This window comes from Aythya fuligula, chromosome 2 (genome assembly GCF_009819795.1).
Source record: "Aythya fuligula isolate bAytFul2 chromosome 2, bAytFul2.pri, whole genome shotgun sequence".
NCBI classification, from domain to species: domain Eukaryota; kingdom Metazoa; phylum Chordata; class Aves; order Anseriformes; family Anatidae; genus Aythya; species Aythya fuligula.
The window spans coordinates 76,006,121-76,027,114 of NC_045560.1; positions in this window are offsets into that span (position 1 = coordinate 76,006,121).

Below are 20,994 nucleotides of genomic sequence, written 5' to 3' on the forward strand. Positions count from 1 at the left end.
GAATTCTTCATGTACTGTTAAAATGAAGGAGTCTTTCCCTTAGGCTATGGAAGAGCAGCAGAATGAGGTCTAATCTTAGAGCAGTCACTGTAGCAATGGTAACTCCTTTTTCAGGGTACAAAATAAAAACTTCCTGATTTGCAGATATACTTGAAGATGTATCTTCTCTTACTTCTATCTGACCTTATCTTGCAACAATATTAGTCTGGGAGACACATTTATTTAACTTCCTTCCTTCCTTCCTTCCTTCCTTCCTTCCTTCCTTCCTTCCTTCCTTCCTTCCTTCCTTCCTTCCTTCCTTCCTTCCTTCCTTCCTTTCATTTATGGATATTTCATCAACTCTGTACACAAAATTATTATACTAAGCAGAATAAGAAAATGTAATCTTGTGTAGCCTTCTATGCTGGGCGCTATAAGAAAGATTAAGTTACAATCAAATTAGAATTAATATCAAAGAGAAGAGAATAAGAAAGAGACAGGTGCAGACTGAATTTCCTTTTCAGATAAAGTAAAACTTTCCAAAAATAAAAAATAAAAAAAAAATCAATACTAGCATTCATTAACTGATATCCTGATTGTAGCATACAGTTATAGTTTACCTGATTTAGGAATATATCAGCCTGAATCCTTCCTCTCTTAACCGCCAAGTCCACATTCAACTCTGACACTAGAACCACCTTTTCTGCCCTCTCATCACTCCCTTACTTTCCAACCTCCACAAACCTTCTTCTATCTCTTTGCAATGTCTTGCGAGTTGGGAGGCTAGGAGACAGCAACCTGACTCTCTTATCTTTTATTCAGACAATAAAGGTCCCAGTGTTTTAGCCAGAATTGAAGATCATGCAGGAAACCAAGTTCTGGATTAGGAACTAAAGGGAAGACCAGACTAAGTGACATCATAGTGGGGGGCTCTTAAGACTGAACAGCCCGAGGGCCTCTACAGACAGATAGAAGCAGCCTCACATTCACAAACCCTTGTCCTCATGGGGGAGTTCAACTACCCTGGTATCTGTTGGAGGGACAATGGAGCAGGGCATAAGCAATCCAAAGAGAGGTTCTTAGAATGTGTTGATGTTAACTTCCTTCTGCATATGACAGAGGAGCCAATGAGGAGAGGTGCTATGTTGGACTTTTTTCTCACCAACAAGGAGGGGCTTGTTAGGAATGCGAAGGTCAAAGGCAGTCTTGGCTGCAGTGTACATGAAATAGTGGAGTTCAAGAACCTTAGGGCAAGTGAGGAGGGCACAGAGCAATCTCAAAACCCTGGACTTCAGGAGAGCAGACTTCAGCCTCTTCAAGGACCTGCTTGGTACAGTATTGTGGGACAAAACCCTGGAAGAAAGAGGGTCATAAGAAAGACAGTTAATATTCAAGGGTAAACCTCCTCAAAGCTAAAGAGTGATGCATCTCAAACAAAGAGAAGGACAGGCAAAAACAACAGGAGGACTGCATGGATGAACAAGGAGCCAAACTCAAATACAAAAAGGAAGCCTACAGAGGCTTGGAAGCAAGGCCATGTAACCTGAGAGAAATATAGAGACATTGTGAAAGCATCCAGGGCTGAAGTTAGGAAAGCTAAAGCCCAGATAGGATTGAATCTGACCAGAAACATCAAGGGCAACAGAAAATATTTCTATAAGTACATCAGAGATAGAAGAAACACCTGGGAAAATGTGGGTTCTCTCCGGAAGGAAAAGGGAGACCTGTATACCTGGGACATGGAGAAGACTCAAGTACTCTATGCCTTTTTTTGCCTCAGTCTTCACCAGCAAGAGCTTTAGCCACCTAATTCACAGAACCCAAAGCCAGGAGCTGGGAGCATGAAGAATCATCCACATTAGGAGAGGATCAGGTTCAAGACCACCTAAGGAACCTGAACATGCACAAGTCTGCTGGACCTGATGAGATGCATCTGAGGGTCCTGAGGGAACAGGCAGATAAAGTTGCTGGGCCACAACCAATCATATCTGAGAAGTTGTGGCAGTATGGTGAAGTTCCTACTGACTGGAAAAAGGGAAACATTACCCCATTTTTAAGAAGAAAAAAATAGTAATAATAAATAAAAAAAAAAAGACCTGGAGAACCACAGGTCAGTCAGTCTCATCTCTGTGCCTGACAAGATGACAGAGTAGATCCGCTTGGAAATTCTAATAAGGCACATGGAGAGCAGAGGGGTGACTGATGACAGCCAACATGGGTTCACTAAAGGAATTGTGCCTGACAGATTTGGTAGCCTTCTACAATTGTTTTACAGCAATGGTGTATAAGAGAAGAGTAATTACATCATCTGTCTGGACATGTGCAAAGCATTTGATATTTTTCTCCACGACATCCTTTTCTCTAAAATGGAGAGACAGATATTTGATAGATGGACCACTTGGTGGGTAAGGAATTGGATGGACGGTCATGTTCAAAGGGTTGTGGTAAACAGCTCTGTGTCCTGGTGGAGACCAGTGACAATGTAATGAGTAGATAGAGAGCAGCACTGTGTATAAGGACTTGGTATTGGTGGACAAAAAAGTGGACCGATGGGCTGAGGTCAACTGCATGAAGTTCAACAAGGCCAAGTGCTGGGTCCTGCACCTGAGGTGCAATAACCCCAAGCAGAGCTACAGGCTGGGAGATGAATGGTTGGAAAGCTGCCTGGCAGAGAAGGACCTGGGAGTATTGGTGGGTAGTCAGCTGAATATGAGCCAGCAGTGTGCTCAGGTGGCCAAGAAGGCCAATGGCATCCTGGCTTCAATAAGAAGCAGTGTGGCCAGCATGGCTAGGGAAGTGATTGTCCCCCTGTACTCAGCTCTGGTGAGGCCGCACCTCGAGTACTGTGTTCAGTTTTGGGCCCCTCGCTACAAGAAGGACATCGAGGTGCTCGAGCGAGTCCAGAGAAGGGCGACGAAGCTGGTGAGGGGTCTGGAGAACAAGTCCTACAAGGAGCGGCTGAGGGAGCTGGGCTTGTTCAGCCTGGAGAAGAGGAGGCTCAGGGGCGACCTCATTGTTCTCTACAGATACCTTAAAGGATGCTGTAGCAAGGTGGGTGTTGGTCTGTTCTCCCAAGTGCCTGGTGACAGGACGAGGGGGAATGAGCTAAAGTTGCACCAGGGGAGTTTTAGGTTGGATGTTAGGAAGAAGTTCTTTACTGAAAGGATTGTTAGACATTGGAATGGGCTTCCCAGGGAAGTGGTGGAGTCACCATCCCTGGAAGTCTTTAAAAGACATCTAGATGTAGAGCTTAGGGATATGGTTTAGTGGAGGACTTGTTAGTGTTAGGTCAGAGGTTGGACTCAATGATCTTGAGGTCTCTTCCAACCTAGATAATTCTGGGATTCTATGATTCTGTAATATGAGCCAACAGCATGCACTTGTAACTCAGAAAGCCAGTCATATTGAGGTTTGCATCAAAAGACGTGTGGCTGGCAAGTTCAAGGTGATTCTCCCCCTCTACTCTGCTCCCGTGGGACCCCACTTGTTGCATTCAGCTCTGGATACCCCAGCACAAGAAAAATATGGGCTTGTTAGAGTAAGTCCAGAGGACAGCCATGAAGAAGGTAAGAGGGATGGAACAACTCTCCTATGAAGACAGTCTGCGATAGTTGTGGTTCTTTAACTTGGAGAAGATTAGGCTCCTTATAGAAGATTAAAGACCCCTTTTCTAGTACCTAAAGGAGGCCTACAGGAAATTTGGGGTGGTACTCTTTGTCAGGAAGTGTCATGACAGGACAAGGGGTAACATCTAAACTAAAAGAAGGTAGATTTAATTAGACATTAGGAAAAAATTCCTTACTATGAACGTAGGGAGGCGCTGAAGGTAGGTTGGCCAGAGAAGCTGTGGATGCCCCATCCCTGGAAGTGTTCAAGGCCAGGTTGGATGGGACTTTTAGCAACCTGGTCTAGTGGGAGGTGTCCCTTTCTGTGGCAGAGGGGTTGGAACTAAATGATCTTTAAGGTCCCTTTCAGTCCTAACCACTCTATGCCTCAATGAATCAGTAATTTTCAGTAATCCCCATCAGCCTTTTTAAGCCAGCATGTATCAACTGATGTTCAGTACCCACAGTGAGAAGACTCAACATCATTACTTCAGATTACCTAAAAAATTGACAGTTATTAGGGGGAAAACCCCACAAGAGCCTCAAAGACTATGTAGACCCAAAGAGTCATCTGGATTCTTTGTAATATCATATGAGATTTTGCAAAGTAGTTTTCAGCTCATAACAGATACAGAACAAGTTTATGAATCTTATAATGAAGCCAGGGAAAAAAATCATCTTTAGTGGCACTGAGGTGGGAATATTACAGTGACAATGGGAATGTGTAAATATTGTAAAATTTCACCCCCTAAATGCAACACAGGCATCATTGTCATACAAATTAAAAGAGAAATTTATGGTTCTCAGTGAAGTTTTGTTCTAAACAAGACATCTAAAGAGTTGAGTTCTTGGGGTAATTCTTAAAGTCACTTTGATTTTTAGAATCTATACAGCAGAAGACATCTTGGCACAGTGCAAAAGTCTATAATTGAAAGTTAGAGGCAGATATGCTCCTCAACTATTCAGCAATTTAAAAGGTTAAAATTGTGGCATACATTCCATGATGTACCAAGGAAATTAAGGCTATTATATTGCATAATGAAACGTGGAACTATTTTTTACCTTTTTTTTTTTTTTTTTTTTTTTTTAAGAAGGATGTTTCAGCAAAGACCTGGACTGATGATAGCCATCATCAATATCAATTGCATCCATGTTCTTTTAGCACAGAATGTGTGCTAGTGAAACTGTGAAAACTTCATATGATAGAACATATGGATTTAGAAATGGTTATTAACTAGTTAAAGGTTGAGAGTGTGTACTTTAAATTGAATAGTCTGCATCAAGGTTCTGCTCCTCTCCACAGGGAAGCTTTGGTCTGGTGCCTGAAGCACCTCCTGCCCTCCTGCACTGACCTTGGGGTCTGCAAGGCTGTTTCTCATTCCTTGCTCCCACAGCTTCTGTTGTGCAGAAGATTTTTTTTCCCCTCTTTCTTAAATATGCTCTCACAGAGGTGCAAACAACGTGGCTTATTGTCTCTGGCTAGCAGTGCATCCCTTTGGAGCCAGCTGAAACTGGTCCTTATCTAACATGGGACAGCTGCTGGAATCTTCTCACAGAGGCCAATCCTGCAACCTCCCCTCTAACGTTATTAGAATTGTCATAGCCAAAGGATGACTACCTGTTTTGTCTTAACGTTTTAAAAGTAGATGTAGATTTGTGAATGGTAACAGACCTTGGTTATATTTATCATACACATTCGAAATTTCATTGTTTTGCAAATGTTTAAATTCACACTTGCTTTGCTTTTACACTCTTTATTGATGTTATATATGTATACGGCTTGTAATCTGTTTTGTAACTTCCATTCCTCACTAGCAACTAATGCTCATAAACAGCAGTGCTGTTACAAGTGGAGGGTTCTCTTGTATAAGAACATAAGCAGTAGTAGGAGAAAGAGGAAAACTCCAATGTGGAAAGAAAGAACAACCAAATTAAAGATGAAGAGCTATTCCAAATTGTCAATTTGGCAATATATGTATGTATGTATATATATATATATCTGTATTTTTATATTTATAGGCTTATCTCAAATGACTCAACATTTAAATTAGAACAGCAATCCTAAATTAGACTCATATATATATACATATTTAATAGAATGAAATTTGCAGTCTTTGCTCTGCTCACTTGTGCCTGAGGTGCTGTTTCATCACTGGCTTATGCTATCAGAAGTTTGCCTCTAAAATGGCCAGTTTCCACTCCATTCTTGGTCACATTCTTAATAATTCTCTTCAGTCAATTCAAGCAAACACATGGCCACTGGCTGATGTATACTGTGTCATTGATATGGCTGAAAATTATACTGAACAAATTATTAGTCCTCATTCTGATCAGGACTGCCGTAATGACCAGATGGCTGCATACTTTCTAGACCTGACACAGGAAAGAGAAGGTGTGCAGGGAGTGGGACAGCAGAGAAGAACCATCTTTTTTTTTTTTTTTTTTTTTTTTTTTTTCCTACAGGTATAAATTTATATCCACTTTTACTGACTGCTAACTCTACCTGCAGTCCCTCCATTTGATTAGCTGTACCTTAGCTATGGATGTTTATAGACATAGATATACATAGATATAGCTGAAGATATCTAGCTCTATCTCACTGTATATTTATCTGTATAATGTAAATGTATATACATATACACATATATGTATGGTATCACAGTCTTTTGACAAAAAACTTTTGGATTACTAATCAAATTTTCCAGAAGAAAACATATATATCCATGCATGATGGATTCAGTAGCTATTTTCTTTGGAAAAACAAAATGAGTTATTATGCCTGTAATTAGGTTATTTTGCATCTGCATAATTCTGAATCATAATCAGAAAAAAAAAATTCAGAATTCCTGAATTGAAATGTTTTCCTGAAATAAGAACTTCCTCTATGTTTTTTACAGATGTTAAGTCAATAGGGAACTGACTTAGTTCCAAACCCTGCTAGATTCCTTTCTGAAGGAACTCCTTTGCAGGAGTTGTTCCAAGGTTGAAGTAAACCTCTTAAAACACTGAAAGTTCACAGGTAGGTAAAGTATACTGTGCATCATAGAACACACAGTTTTTGGATCAGCCAATTGAAATCTTTAAGTTCAAGAATGTCCAAAAAAAGTTGTTTGGAAAAAAAATCTTATATAAAAATCTCATTTATGTCTGTATCTCAATCAAAGTTATCCAGAATTTTTAAATTGATAAATGTTAATATTTTTTTTTCTACAGATTTACAAATATATATATATATATATATATATACACAAAACATTGTAATCTATTGTGAGATGGAAGATTTAGATTTGCCTTTCAGCTAGCATTACTCTTAATATTCTAAATTGCTTTCATGCATCTTTTAATCTCAGTTGAAAGCTTTCCCAGCACTACTTTATTTTTCTTCAATTTATAATTTCCAAACTATGTTTCTTTATTTAACCTTTTAATTTTAATTCCACAACTGCTTGTAATCATTTTTTTATTTTTATTTATTTTTTATTTTTACTGTTTGCCTTTGTTGAAAGTCACTTCTTCATCTGATGTAAGTTTGTTTTACTCCACTGATGGAAGGGACCAAAGTTAATTTACACAACATTATGTACAGTCCCAAAATTCTCAGAAATAAATGCTGTGTAAATGTAAACTATAGGAACAATTTAGTGGAGGCAACAATGTTTAAACTGTGGTGTTTTGATAGTGGTTAATTCTGTAAAAGATCTTGGATATACAATTCTCAGAAATAAGCTATCCTGGATAAAATACTTTCATTATTTCATTATTTTGCATTATTTTTATTGAAAATACTATAAATCAAACAGAAATAATATTGAAAAATGGCTCTTCTCCTTATTACCTTATGTCCAGCAAGAGATTTCCAAGTGGAATACTAATAACAAGTGAAAAGATTACTTTTAAACTATGTACTGTTGTGTAAGCTTTGCCTCCTATGTACTGTTGTGTAAGCTATCAAAATTATTTCTACTACTTTACTAGACAAATAAAGAATGCCCAGTATGTTCTTCAACTACATTGTTTTAACTCTTGGAAAAGTGAGGCAGGCAAATCAAAGATTTCTAATAAATAAATTTATTAAAGTCTCAGCTTTGTACTACGGCAAAATATAATGATGCATATTGGTTTATATTCTTGTGCTTTTTTTTTCTTTTTTTCTTTTATAATTATTATTATTTTATTCCTAGCCTCTTATCTGCTGCTCTTTTTATCATGCTTGGTGGTATACTTGCACAATTTATTATATACTTGCACTTAGCTGAAGTTGACCCATAAATTAGAAGATTACAGATATTTTCTTTGTTGGAAAAAAAACAGCCAGCCAACCAACCAACCAAAAACAAACAAACAAACAAAAAACCAAACAACAAAACAAAACAAAAAAAACAGCAAACAGAAACCCACCACCAAACAAAAACAAAAACAACCAGCTACTCAAATTTTCAATTTATTGAAAGGGTGATTTTTTATTGAGTTAGCCACTTTTTAGATGTTCCCATTTAACAGCAAGCTCAGCATTGAACAATTCATTAAAAATGTAACAGTTCATGTTTTTCAGGTGCTCTGGTACAAACGCAGCTTCATGGCTTGCAATATGGCAGGTAAAAGAAAAGGACTCTTCCTTTTATGTCTGTTGTTGTATGTTCCTTGTAGTAAAAATGACTGCATATTCCAGGAAAGGAAAGATATCTGTCACACTACCCCTCTAGGTTGTTCTACTGCTTCCTGTATCAACAGGTTCCATTTTCTCCTTTGTAACAATCAAATTCTGAGCTACTGTTTTTCGTGTTGTTTGTTTTCCTATGCCCTCCCCCCCCCCCCCGTTTTTTTTTTCTTCATGGGATTCTATCATGCTACCACCTTAACTGACAAAGAATGCCACCGTGGCAAACATCTTGAATGATTATTATAATTTTTTAAAAAATTTGCACCAGTAATGCCTATTACTAGCCTTTGTCAAGGATAATGTCCTAATGTCAAACTATTCGTTCACTATGGTATGTGATTTGACTATGGTACTGTGATGGATTTCTTCCATCCAAAAAAAAGACACTACATTTTGGTGAACATAAGATGTGGATTACACAGCAAAAATAAATGCAGAAAAACAGATTCAATATAACCTCTTATTAACTTTTCCACTTTCCTAGCAGAAATTGTTTCTGTCAATACTTTAATTTCAGCTGGGCTGAATAAGAAAAAAAAAGTGATGGTTGTTGGCAAACTAGGAACTGCACCTGAGATTTGGTCTATAAATATTATACTCTAGTTTCTTTCACATAGAGTTCTTGGGTCATGATAAAAATACTAATTAATTTCAGGTTTTATGTTTCTATACTGAAAATGTTGAGCTGTACTGGTACTAAGGAACTTTAAAAAAAAAAAAAAAAAAGTGAAAATGTTGCCATATAATCCTTTGGGCATGGATTTTGAGATGAACACAGAAATACAGATTTGTTCCTAGTTATATGCAGCAAAGATATAGGGGAGGTCTGTGTTGATTTGTTGTTGTTGTTGAAATTTTGTATAAAATGTATCTCAATATTGAAAATGAGGTCCTGCACTTTTAAAACATTTACACTCATGTACATCAGAGTTGTCTTTCTACCACAGTGAGGCTAGATAGAGACAGGAGTACAAGAGGGAACACCAGATTAGAATGAAAAATAAAAACGGCTTTCCCATGAAAATACTTGGCTGAAGCACCTGCAAGGAGGAATGCAACCTAACCAAAGAATTTGTGACACAAGGAGGTCATCTTTATCAGTCTTCTGCCAGAATGTCAGTGTGTGGATGTCTGACAAGTACTGACAAATGTAGTTGTTTGGCTAGCACTCGCATTGAATGTGGCAGGCAGTTCTTCTATTCCTCTGTGTTTGCATGCTACATAGGCTTCATGAAATGGGCTAAAGGGAAAAAAACTTGGTGTTGGAAACACGAAAACATGGTTCCTTCTTTGTAGGGTCCAGTGACAGTGTTTATAATTGAAAACAAGTACAATAAATGTGCTGGGTACTTTGCTTTGACTTCTTAAATTCATCTATTCCTCAGAAGATGGAAATTTCAGTTAGATTGGTGATTCTCAGAAAGACTGAAGAAAGTAGTGTGTCTACTATGTATTAGCACTACATTATCCAGCAAATATTCAAGTATTCCTTTATCCATTGTACTTTTTTTTTTTTCTGAAATAAGTCACAGACATTTAAGCATTGAGTTACATGGCCAAAGAGGTTGGATATCTTCAGAGACCCCTAACAGAGATTTATTATTATTATTTTTATTACAACAACAACTACTACTACTACTACTTTAATTTGGTGAGAATCTTGACTTGATTAAAATTTCTCAGTATCCTCCAGACATCAAAAGATGTCTGTCCTTGTCCAAGTAGATGACTTCAGTCATCTATTTTAGTATTAATTTTCACAGTTTTTAGTGGCACTGTTAACGGTAACAAGAACAGTCCTAATCATGGAAATAACTTCTTCATTATTCTTTAGACAACATGTTTTTCTTATATAGCTTTAATGAGATAAACTTAAGGTCACAATACTAGATAATATTAATGGTATTTAACTTTGATCACATGGTAGGGAAGAATTAGTCTACAATAGATTCACTTCCTGAAAGAAACAAATACCAAAATTAAAATTCTGCATCTCAACTGTGTGTGTAGTTAGATAAAATGATAGAATCTACATGAATTTCTATTAAACCAAAATGTTGAATTCACTACAGTGGAATTGTTTGCTTGTGGCAGATAATCACAATGGCAAAAAACTCATGTTATTTATATTTATTTTAGCATATATGAAAATTCAATGTGTCTTGAATGAAAATGTCACTCTTCTTATGGGAAAAAAAAAAAAAAAAAAAGCTCTCATATTATCTTTCATATTATGCTTGAAGGGAGATGTATACTTTTTTAGTACCAGTGACTCAAATGAAAATATGGATTTAGAAGTTCACACAAATATTACTTAATTTATGTTTTTTTTTTTTATTATTATTATTATTTTGTTTTGTTTTTTCCTTAATGTAGAATGTTTGCTTTATACTTAAAGCTTGAACTAGAGTAGTACTAAGCAACAGAGTTTTTCACTCAAAGTGGTAGGATCAGAATATGAACAATCTCGAGTTCTGCTGAGTTTTTTTCAGAATTAAGTTGTTAATGAAAGTAAATAAACTTTGTTCAGCACCTTATAATTAACATTAAGAGCAAACTTAAAACATCAAATTTGAGATAAGTTGTCATGGATTTTTTCACATGCATCTTTGTAAATTCCAAAATCTCTCTCACCACACTGAGGTGAAGTTTCTTTAATTTTGCTTCTGGAAATAATAATTCCAAAGTGAGATTTTGTGTTCTAAACCACAGTAATGCTGTAGTCATCCTGTTCATTATAAGTGATGTTCTTACAGCATGTATTTTGAACCTAGATACTTTAACAAATTAAATCCTTCTTTATTTCATCCACAGTGAACACAGAATACTTTAAAAACAAATAAATAAACACATAAAATAAAGACCTTTCATATATCCAACAAGATTAAGAAAGAGCTACTAGTACATGCAGATGGTTAAGGAGAACCATAAAATGATTTTCTCCCCTCTTCATGTTCCCCCTTGCCTGCCTTCCTACCTCCACTCCCATTGGTCTCCCCTGCCACCAACAGAATGCTATGTACACAATAAAGATGGGGGGGGGGGGAAGTAATAACTGCAGCAATACTGATTAAAAAAAAAAAAAATAAAAGGAAAATAAGACACATGACTCATGACATATGTTCAAAAAGAATATAATCCCTTTAGAATATTTGGTCATGAAACAGAACGTGACAGATACAGCAGTTAAATAGCAGTTCTCTCCATCAAAGATGTAATAGCATGTCCTGAAAATGTGCATCTTCCCCCTTTTCTATAAGATCACTAAAATGTTATATAAACTTAATTTATCACCCTACTGGTATATTTGATTTTTTTCCATCATATTCCACATCAAGGAAAGTTCTGTATTTGGATAGATATGAATGCCATAGCTTTTTAAATAGATGAAGCCTGCTACTAGTCTTGGATTTCTTAACACAATTTGATTCTGATTTGCCAATACAATTAGTGTGTGATGCATACCCCTATGGGGTGAGAGCAGTCATATCCCACACTATGCTCACAGGAGAGGAAAAAACAATTACCTTTGCTTCAAGGACACTAAGCAAAGCAGAAAGCAACTATGCAAACTTGAATGGCAGCATGGCCCACTCTTCAGAGTGTGTAAGTTTCATTTCTACTTGTATGGATGAAGTTTCACATTTCTAACAGATCTTCTTCTCCTATCTTATCTTTGGACCACACTTAGTTTTTCCATTTCCAACTATCAAGAAAATGTAGAAATGGGTTCTTCTATTGTCTGCCTACACCTGTTATCAAACACAGAAATATGTTCATTTGTTGACTATGCAGATGTCAATTAAAGTTGATAGGTGGCCCCAATAATATCCTGAATTCTGGCCAAAATTTTTATAGAGAAAAGCCTGAAATGAGGGCATTCATACACAAATTGTGCTTCCAAATTAATACAAATGGATTGTCACTAAAAATATTCTTCATGTATCCTCAGGTTAACAGTTATTGAATCAAGTTGCCAATAAAGGCACTGTTATGTTCTTGGTAATGCCATGTTTATAGCTCCATGATTAACCTTTGCTCAGATTTGAGGTGGAGCTCAGGTATTTCTGGACATTTTAATCCACAGTGAGGCATACACTAAACCTACAGGAGAGTTAACATTGTACAGCCTATGAGACAAATACTTGAAAATGCTGCAAGCTGTCAGCATCAGACACTTGTGATTAAGGAAGTTTTAATTTAGCAATTAAATAACGTAAAAGATCATTTTCTATTCTAATAACTATTTTCTTATATAGAGTTGCTATTTCAAAGATTTCTGTGACAGCTAAGCATGTTTTGCTCAGGTAGTATACATGCAGTATATATGTCAATGAAAGTTATAGTTGAAAGCAATTTTAAACCCCAAACAAAGTATTTTTTTTTTCAATTAGTATTTGGTAGAAAGGAAGCAGCAGGGTAGATGTTTTCATGCTATAAATATTTCAAAGACAGGACTAGCATATTAAGCATTGGGCGGATAATGCAGTCTTACATGGAAGAAACATCATAACCCATCAGAACATGTAGCTTGCAGAATGAAACTGTCAGGTAAGGTCCTACTGTATTTTACTCTAGAGCATTGTCCAGTACTGTTGTTTTATGAGCATCCACACAAATCCTTGATTCTATATCATTAGAAATGGAAAAGTTTATAGAAATATCTGACTCACCCAACTAGTAGTTTAATGTACAGGATTCTGCAAACATATTATTAACAAGTTTAATGTCTTTTATTTATTTGTTAATTTATTTTTTCTTCTCTAGTATTTCTCTGTCACACATATACTGGCTGTGCACAGGAGAAGGTGGTCCTGGAGACAGGAATAGCATAGACAGCTCAGTAAGAATTTCAATCTTGTTACTATTCTGTATCGCTTCTTTTACTACTAATCATTACCAGTGATTTACCCTGATTTCTTTAAATGATTGCAGAAAAATAGTACTTGTATTTCTTCTGATATGTCAAGTTGCCTTCTTTAGTCCGTTAATAAAAACTGCCCAATGACTTCACCTTCTTGAAGATAGATGTGATTCCTTTAACACACCAGAAAGAGAGAGAAACTACCCAGCAGGACTGGCTAGGTATTCTATATGAAATTTCCATACTTGAAAAAAAATAAATAATAATAATCTTAAGCCTTGTAACTGCACTTTAAATACACTTTTTACCTTATTTCATTATATATATTTCATTCTTGATATAGAAATGTTTGGCAGTATGTAACATAGAATGTTTTGATTATTACCACTACTTTTATAGAAACATTATGAAAATATACTTGCAAGATATTTTTTGTGTGATTCTGTATCACGACAGTTTGTATCTAGCATAAAATATCTATACTGTAGTTATGTACAATAACATTGTTTCTAAGAAGATAATAAAAAGTACTTTAACAATAAATGTAGTGAGGAACTTAGATATCTTTTGAAAATAACTTACTCCATAAATTCTTTTCTCTTGAAGTTTCTGGAAGTAAAAAATATAATCAATACATAATTTTAAAATAGACTTCTAACATAGACTATGAACACAAAATATATTTTCAGTTATTTTTGTTCATAGAGTATAAACATTTCCTGAACAGAATGCTGAAAATTTGGATAATGGTTACATTGACTCTATGCAGTAGTGCTGGTTTCAGTTGGGTTAACGCTGGTTTAGAAAGGTTTTCCTTTAAATTTGTAAAATGTCAAGTTCTAAGCTGTTTTAGCATGAAATTAAACACTGCAAGAGTATGTAGAGAAATTCCTGATCACTGTCAGTATGCAGTTTAAAATTAAATTGCCCAAACTATGGAAAGCTTTATGTTGTTTCTGCAAATATTCATTTTCAAATATAGATTTCCAATAGCTTCTGGTTATCAGAACATATGCTGCTACTTAGAGCAAGCACAGTTTATAGATAGTACTGAACACTAACAGCTTGCTAAAGCAAAATTTTCAGTCAGACTTGTTCTTTGTTGGTTCCTGAGGACAGTGTTGAAGTGTGAAAACTAATATTTTTGCAGTGTTGAAGAAGTTGTGCTTTCACATCTTTACTAATTGCAATAACCCAGAGAAGGGAAAGGTATTTCCTACTTCACAGATATTTTAATTTTCTCCTGTGTTGACAAATAACGTTTTTGTTGTTGTTGTTTGTTTACCTGTTTGTTTTGTTTGTTTTGTTTTTACTTGGCGAACTGCACTTTGTGCATTTTATGGCAGAACTTTATTTTCCAGGCTACTGATATGTACAAGAAATCAAAGTTACAGCATATCAGTATGGCTTGAGAATAATATTTCTTTCTTGGGAGTCTTGTAATAGAATGTTGCAAGTTTACCCTGATGTAAGCAAGTATGTGGTTGTTTGGGTTAGGGAGTCAAAGACGTATTGTGGTAGCTGGAAATCTTTTTTGTGCTCAGTCAGTTGCAGAAATTGCGTTATCGTAACTGGAGGTGACTCCTGAATAGTTTTCATTTTGTTTTGGTTCTCTTTTTTTGGTGAGATACTAGAGATTTTGCCAGTTATATTTACCATGTTAAGAAAGATTATACTGTCTCTTAGTTTGGATGAGCTGTGTTATAGTAGTGTTAATCTAAATACACAGATAAATACATCTTATAACATCTCCAGGTTGGCTGTGACATTTTTGCCTTAACTGAGAGTCTTTCCCTTGCTCTTCAGTATGTCTGATCAAACGCTGAAAAAACCCATAAGCATAGTGACTAAAAAATTACAAATGGGTGAATACTTTATTTAGATTAACTTAATGGAATAAAGAAGTATTGTAAATAATTCTAAACCTGTATGCCCTCACTGTAAGCATAAACAAATGGTATGAAGGGGAGGGAGAAGAACTCTGGCTTTTGCTGCTCAAGCTGCAAATGAACTGACCTATTATTTTGGTAACATCTAAAGACCTTCCATGTGAGCTGAGGCATTGTTGGGTTCAATTTGCTATATTGTAATGTATACATTACTTACAGTACATACATTAAGATCCACTATCATTTCCAACCTAGTATATGGTCATTGTAAATGTGATCTTCAAAGAGCTGACTACTTTCATTATACCTAAAACTCATATGTATCTACTTCATTATACCTATCAGGCCTTTGTTTAGAGAGAGCATTTACAATAGACATATAGTTGATTTGTGTGGGATAGTAGCAGTGGTAATCTACCTTATCATTTCACAGGATAAACAGGATACCAACAGATGGTAAGCAAATGCCAGTTCTTTTCATACATTTTTACATTGATCATATATTAAACCATTTTAATGTTTTTCTATATATTTCCATATGTTTTAGAACATCAATTTCAGATATAGAGATATATCCATTGTATTATTCAGTAGAAATTTCATTGGGTGCCTTTAGGTAAAAAGTCTACACATTTAGTCTGAACTTTTTGATTGCAGATGTTGTTATTTGGAATCACCACCACTACTGAAAACAAAAACTCACAATATTTTGGTCCAGAGTCCTCTGTACTAGACTGTAAGGTTTATATTTACACTGTGCTGTAGGATTGACCTGGCATGAAGGTCCAGTATGCCTTGCATAATTTTTGGTCTGTAGTAAGCAATGCTTCAGCCAAGCTTGGTGGTGTTTCACATTAGACTTTTAGCTTCTATCTGACCATTTGCAAATGAAACCGGAGCTCTTGGTTCAACAGAGATCGATGTTCCACAGTTCTAAGAGAGAAATTTTCATCTGTTAGCATGAAACAATGGAGAAAATTAATGCCAAGGACATCCCAGGCATTTCAGGCTGCAGCCATAATTAAATGTTTTGTGATAAATGTGTTATCACTCTTTTATGACAGATTTATAGTCAAAGATGACATTGGTCCAGAGTCTTTGTGAAGAATATGTGGTATATACTGCTATAAGCTGAAACTAGCTATGAAGGGCCACTGCTAGTGCACCATATCAACACAGATTATTGATATAAAATTGAAATACATTTCCAAATAAGAAAGGGCCAGTACTGACTCGAGAAGAAAGTATCCATTCTTCTAACTCTGAGAACAGGTGACACTGACTCTTAAACAACAGGTACATTATCAAGTGCTATTTGCTCCAACATGGAGGTTATCCATGTCAGACAGCTATAGACCAGTTAGAAAGCCCACACCTGAAATCTCTTATTTTGTATTTACATATTCTCAGAGTCAAACTTGCATACAAAGAAAAAAAAAATCTTATCAAGACATCTTATACATCCTCTAACAGTACCAGTCATTTTCTCCTCCTACTTCTCTAGTGCTCTAGGGACTGTGTGACCCTATGAGCTTACTGCCACCTGACTTCTGTTAAACACCCCTTTGTTCAGAAAATACTCATAGGGGACTGGTTGAAGCAGAGCTTCAGTAGACCTCTGTTGGTGATGTCTTCCTGACAACTCAATGCTCTTATCATCTGGGAGATGATATCCTAGAAAGAGAGAGATGGGAGAACGTGCCATTGAAGAGATGTATAGCATCAGCTATAACCAGGCTAAGCTGTTATATTTCCTTCCAAAGCTTTCCAGTCTTTCCTGTGAGTCTGTGTGCTTTACAAGCCTACAAGCTGTGGTGTTTTCTCTTCGTATATTTCCTGTGGAAATCCTGCTGGACTTTATATGTGCCCTCCTGAGTAGTAACAGTCTTGCTGTTAAGTGATTTTTATCCTCAGCAGTTTTCAAGACAGACTTTCCCTAGGGGAAGGTAGACCTATGGGAAGAGAAATGTAGAATTTTCCAGTTATGAAAAAAAAACGTCCAGAGAAACTGCTTTTTAATTTCTTCCTGGGCTTGACAACATGATCAAACAATAATTGTTTCAAACATCTCACTGAAAACAGAGTTCAACATTATAAGAGAGTGGAAGGTCTACTTTTGTTCATGAGCTTGATTAGGAAAAATACTGTGAATACTGATTTCACTGAGTGCTGCTTATTTGATGACTTTATTTATCAATTAATTTTTAATTCATTTTTGATATTGTGTTGACTGCCAAGAGCTCTCCTGTACCTAGAGGATGAAAATCTCCAGCTCTCACCCAGCAGAAGTCTATTAGACCAATCTGTTTTCTATCACAGTTACTTCAGAGCATCCCTTCCTATTCTCTGAAAATATCTCCAATACTAAACCCAGGCACAGAAGACAGTGACCACTCTGACTGTAAATACAGTGTTGCAGCCAGTATTGGTCTGCATTAGGCAACAGGTCTCTGTCTTGTATTCATGTTTAATTCATACCATCACTCTGGAGGAGCAGAAAGTTCATGAATTGATTCATCACTACATAGTCAACCTGCTCCTACTCACTATATGTACCAGGAGGAAAGGATGGATGTTTAATTTTCTACACAGGGAAAAGCATATAGAGAAATGAACTTGTTCTGTCAGGCGTGCTGAATACTGTTTCCCGCCTATATTCAAACTGTTTGCTAGCAGTTTAGCATTAATAATTGGTGGAATATACTCCTACAAACTCAAAAGGATCATAAGTCTGTTGTGGGAAGGAGTGGCCAGGAACTGTCAGAATAGGCACTGGAGTAATTGTTCCTCCTACTGCTAGTCATGACTGACAGAAGTGCACGAACATGTGTCAGGTAAGATGAGACAAGAGGGAAGCATGATTCATTATCTAAGTGCCAAAGCAGTTTCCCCAGGCCAATGTCAGTCATGCATTAGTTTAGTAGCTTAGTTTCCAGGATCTACATATAACATGTACACATACCTGGGATGGATTCTGCTTTTTTTCCTAGGGAGAGTTACAAGAAGACTGCATGGAGTTTGATAGACCTCTCTACCCATCTACATGTGTCCAAGTGCAAAATCCAAAATAGACAAAAAAAAAAAAAACAACAACAACAACAACAAAAATTCTTTCCTGTTCAATTGCCACATCCCATGCAGAATAAGAAATATCACTAGTTTACACATGGGTTTATCCTCTACATCCTCTGGCTAGAAGTCTGTCTCTAGGATGTGCTGTGAATAATGCCTTGGGGACTACCTGACTTTAAGCAGCTGCATCTGAGTAAATGGCTGGTCCAGACTTCCTTCATCCTCTTTCTCCTTGGGAACACTTTGTCACTATTTTTCTCATCTCTGGTGAAACCTGGCCCTTTGTGAGATGAGGTCATACCTCCTCAAACTTCTGTTATTGAGGTGTATTACAAGTATTCTGCTTCAAAAGGGAATGGGAAAAAAGGGGGAAAACCAGGGCCAGTGATAGATACTTCAGCTGCAAGTGATGGATGTTATAAATAGTGTTGTACACTCCATATGAAAAAGGTATGGTGGTTTAAAGAGAAGGGAAGTTGCCTGCCATGTTCTTATCCTAACTTTGAGACTTAGGGCTGCGTGGCAACTTCTAGAGGATGGGGAGATCAGTTGACCCCAGAGAGCAGTTGGCTACATTTAGTCTGCAGGTCTTCACAAAGGACCTTCTGTATGGAGCATGCAGCTTGCTTCTTCATATTTCAAAGGTACTGGATGAGAGGATACTTTTTGACAGCATCCAGGTAAGAATTCAACAAGCAAGTAGAAGACTTTTTCACTTTTTTTTCTTTTTCCTTTTAAAAATCTTCACACAGAAAATCCAAATATCTGTAAATAGAGTGTAATCATTTTCGAGCTATTTACTTTTGTGCTTTTGTAAAACCTAATATTAAGTACTGTTATCATTTTGCAGCTTTGGTGTGTCCATGCAGGAAAGTGAGGAAATGCTATCTTTGTTGTCAGACTTCAACTAAAACTCATATTTCATGTGATCTCTATACTTCTGATTAAGACAGGACTCAGTTTAATCAGCTTCCCCTTGTGGAGACCAGAGGACTCCATGCATGAACATAAATTCATGTACAGTTTTGCCAAATGATCAACATCCTTGAATACTCTTGGGAGTAAATATCGTTGAGTCACAGCCAATTTTGAAGCTTGACCCTGAACTATTACAGGAACTGTCAAAAAGGTGAAGACCGGTGCAAGCTATACCAGATACCTAAATATAATTATTTTTATATGTTTTGAAATCAGCATTTAATTATCTCAACAGACATTCAGATAGTTACAAAACTAAAAAAAATATCAATTTCTTTATATACACTCCTAAAGGTCAAGGATTTTCTTCTATATTGTTCTCCATAAAAGTCAACCCTGAATATGAGAAAGTGTAGATGAAGAAAACTCTTTCCAAAACTTAACTTAATAAATTGAGAGTTACCTGATTTTTTTCTGCACTGTAAATTTTTAAAGATATTCAAGATGAAACTGGGAAAATGACCTTTATTTTTATGCATTTTCATGTCTCTCTTTTTTTTTTTTTCTTTTTTCTTCTTCTTCTTTTATTTATTTATTTTCTTTACTTATTCTTCCTTTAAATGCTAGCCTAGATCATTATTTCCTGCACTGATTATAGTCCCTTTTTATGGAAAATCTGACCTTTACAGAATTTAGATGTGGACAGAATACCAATGTATAATTAGATTTATTTATTTATTATTTTTACTGATTTGAGGCAATGGAGAAGGAAGATATGTCCATGAAATGGACACAAGTTGTGCAGTTAATATACATCATGCTGACCAATAGTACTTATGGAAACAGGCTATTATATTATCGTCCTTTAAATTTTCCTTATGGAAGGAGGAGGGAGTGAAAATGATACCCGAAATGCAGGAACAGATGTTTAAATGACAATTTCTTCTGCAGAAGTCTTGTGTGGTAATAAACAATGCCCTCTTTCACAAACTGAAAATGAAAACCATTCAAGGTTACAAATGCGACCTTATACTGTCATAAAGTCCTTGAATTGGCCAACAGAGTTCTTAACACAATACTTACCTTTTCTTACCTGAAAAGGCATTCAATATATATTTTTATAAAACACACATTGGTATACTGAAAAGAATCAGGTTTCACACTGCAGTGAATCTGCTTTGTGAAAAACCTTTGATAGCCTCTCTGAGCACTGAATTTTGCTTTCAGTTCTTAGGACAAGGAAGTCTGAAATTAAAACAAACAAAGAAAACACCTCTCATAAAACAAACAAGAAAATGTTTTTGTTTGCTTGTTTGTTTTCTTGGGTAATGACAAGATATTTGTGACTAATACAGTAGAAATTATTAATTACATTGAAAACAAAATGCCTCATAGTTTAGGATTTTATTTTAAGAAATATTATTTTTATTCTACTTGAAACTTCAGAGGATAGAGGCTTTGGTTGGTTGGTTTTAGGACAGAAACATCTAAATAACAGTAGTCAGAATATGTTGCTGTCTTTATACATACATATATTATTAAGCATACCTTTGTTTTGTCAACCAAGTGCCTTTAGTACAACAGACATAGCGAGATTCTCCTGTAACTTGTTTACGGTCATTAGCCTATTTCTTGAAATCCTCTTGTGAGTACTTTGATTTGAAAGACAGATAAAGATTAGTAATAGTTTAGTGATAGTGATAGTGATAGTGATAGTGATAGTGATTGATAGTGATAGTGATAGTGATAGTGATAATAATTTTGCCCTAGTTGATGAAGAAGGACAAGGAAGTTCCAGAAGTGGTAGGAAATCAGCCACAAATAGACTAATGACCCTTTGGCTCATAAGCACAACTGTTAGTTTGGAAGAGTTAGACTTACACTTCAAGTTAAACACTGTAAAATGAGTACTTTTCCTACAATTAAAAAAAGTCCTTTGGTAAAAGATTTTTTTTTTTTTTCTCATGTAACAGAACTTACAAGTTTGTATTTATCTCTTCCAGTCAG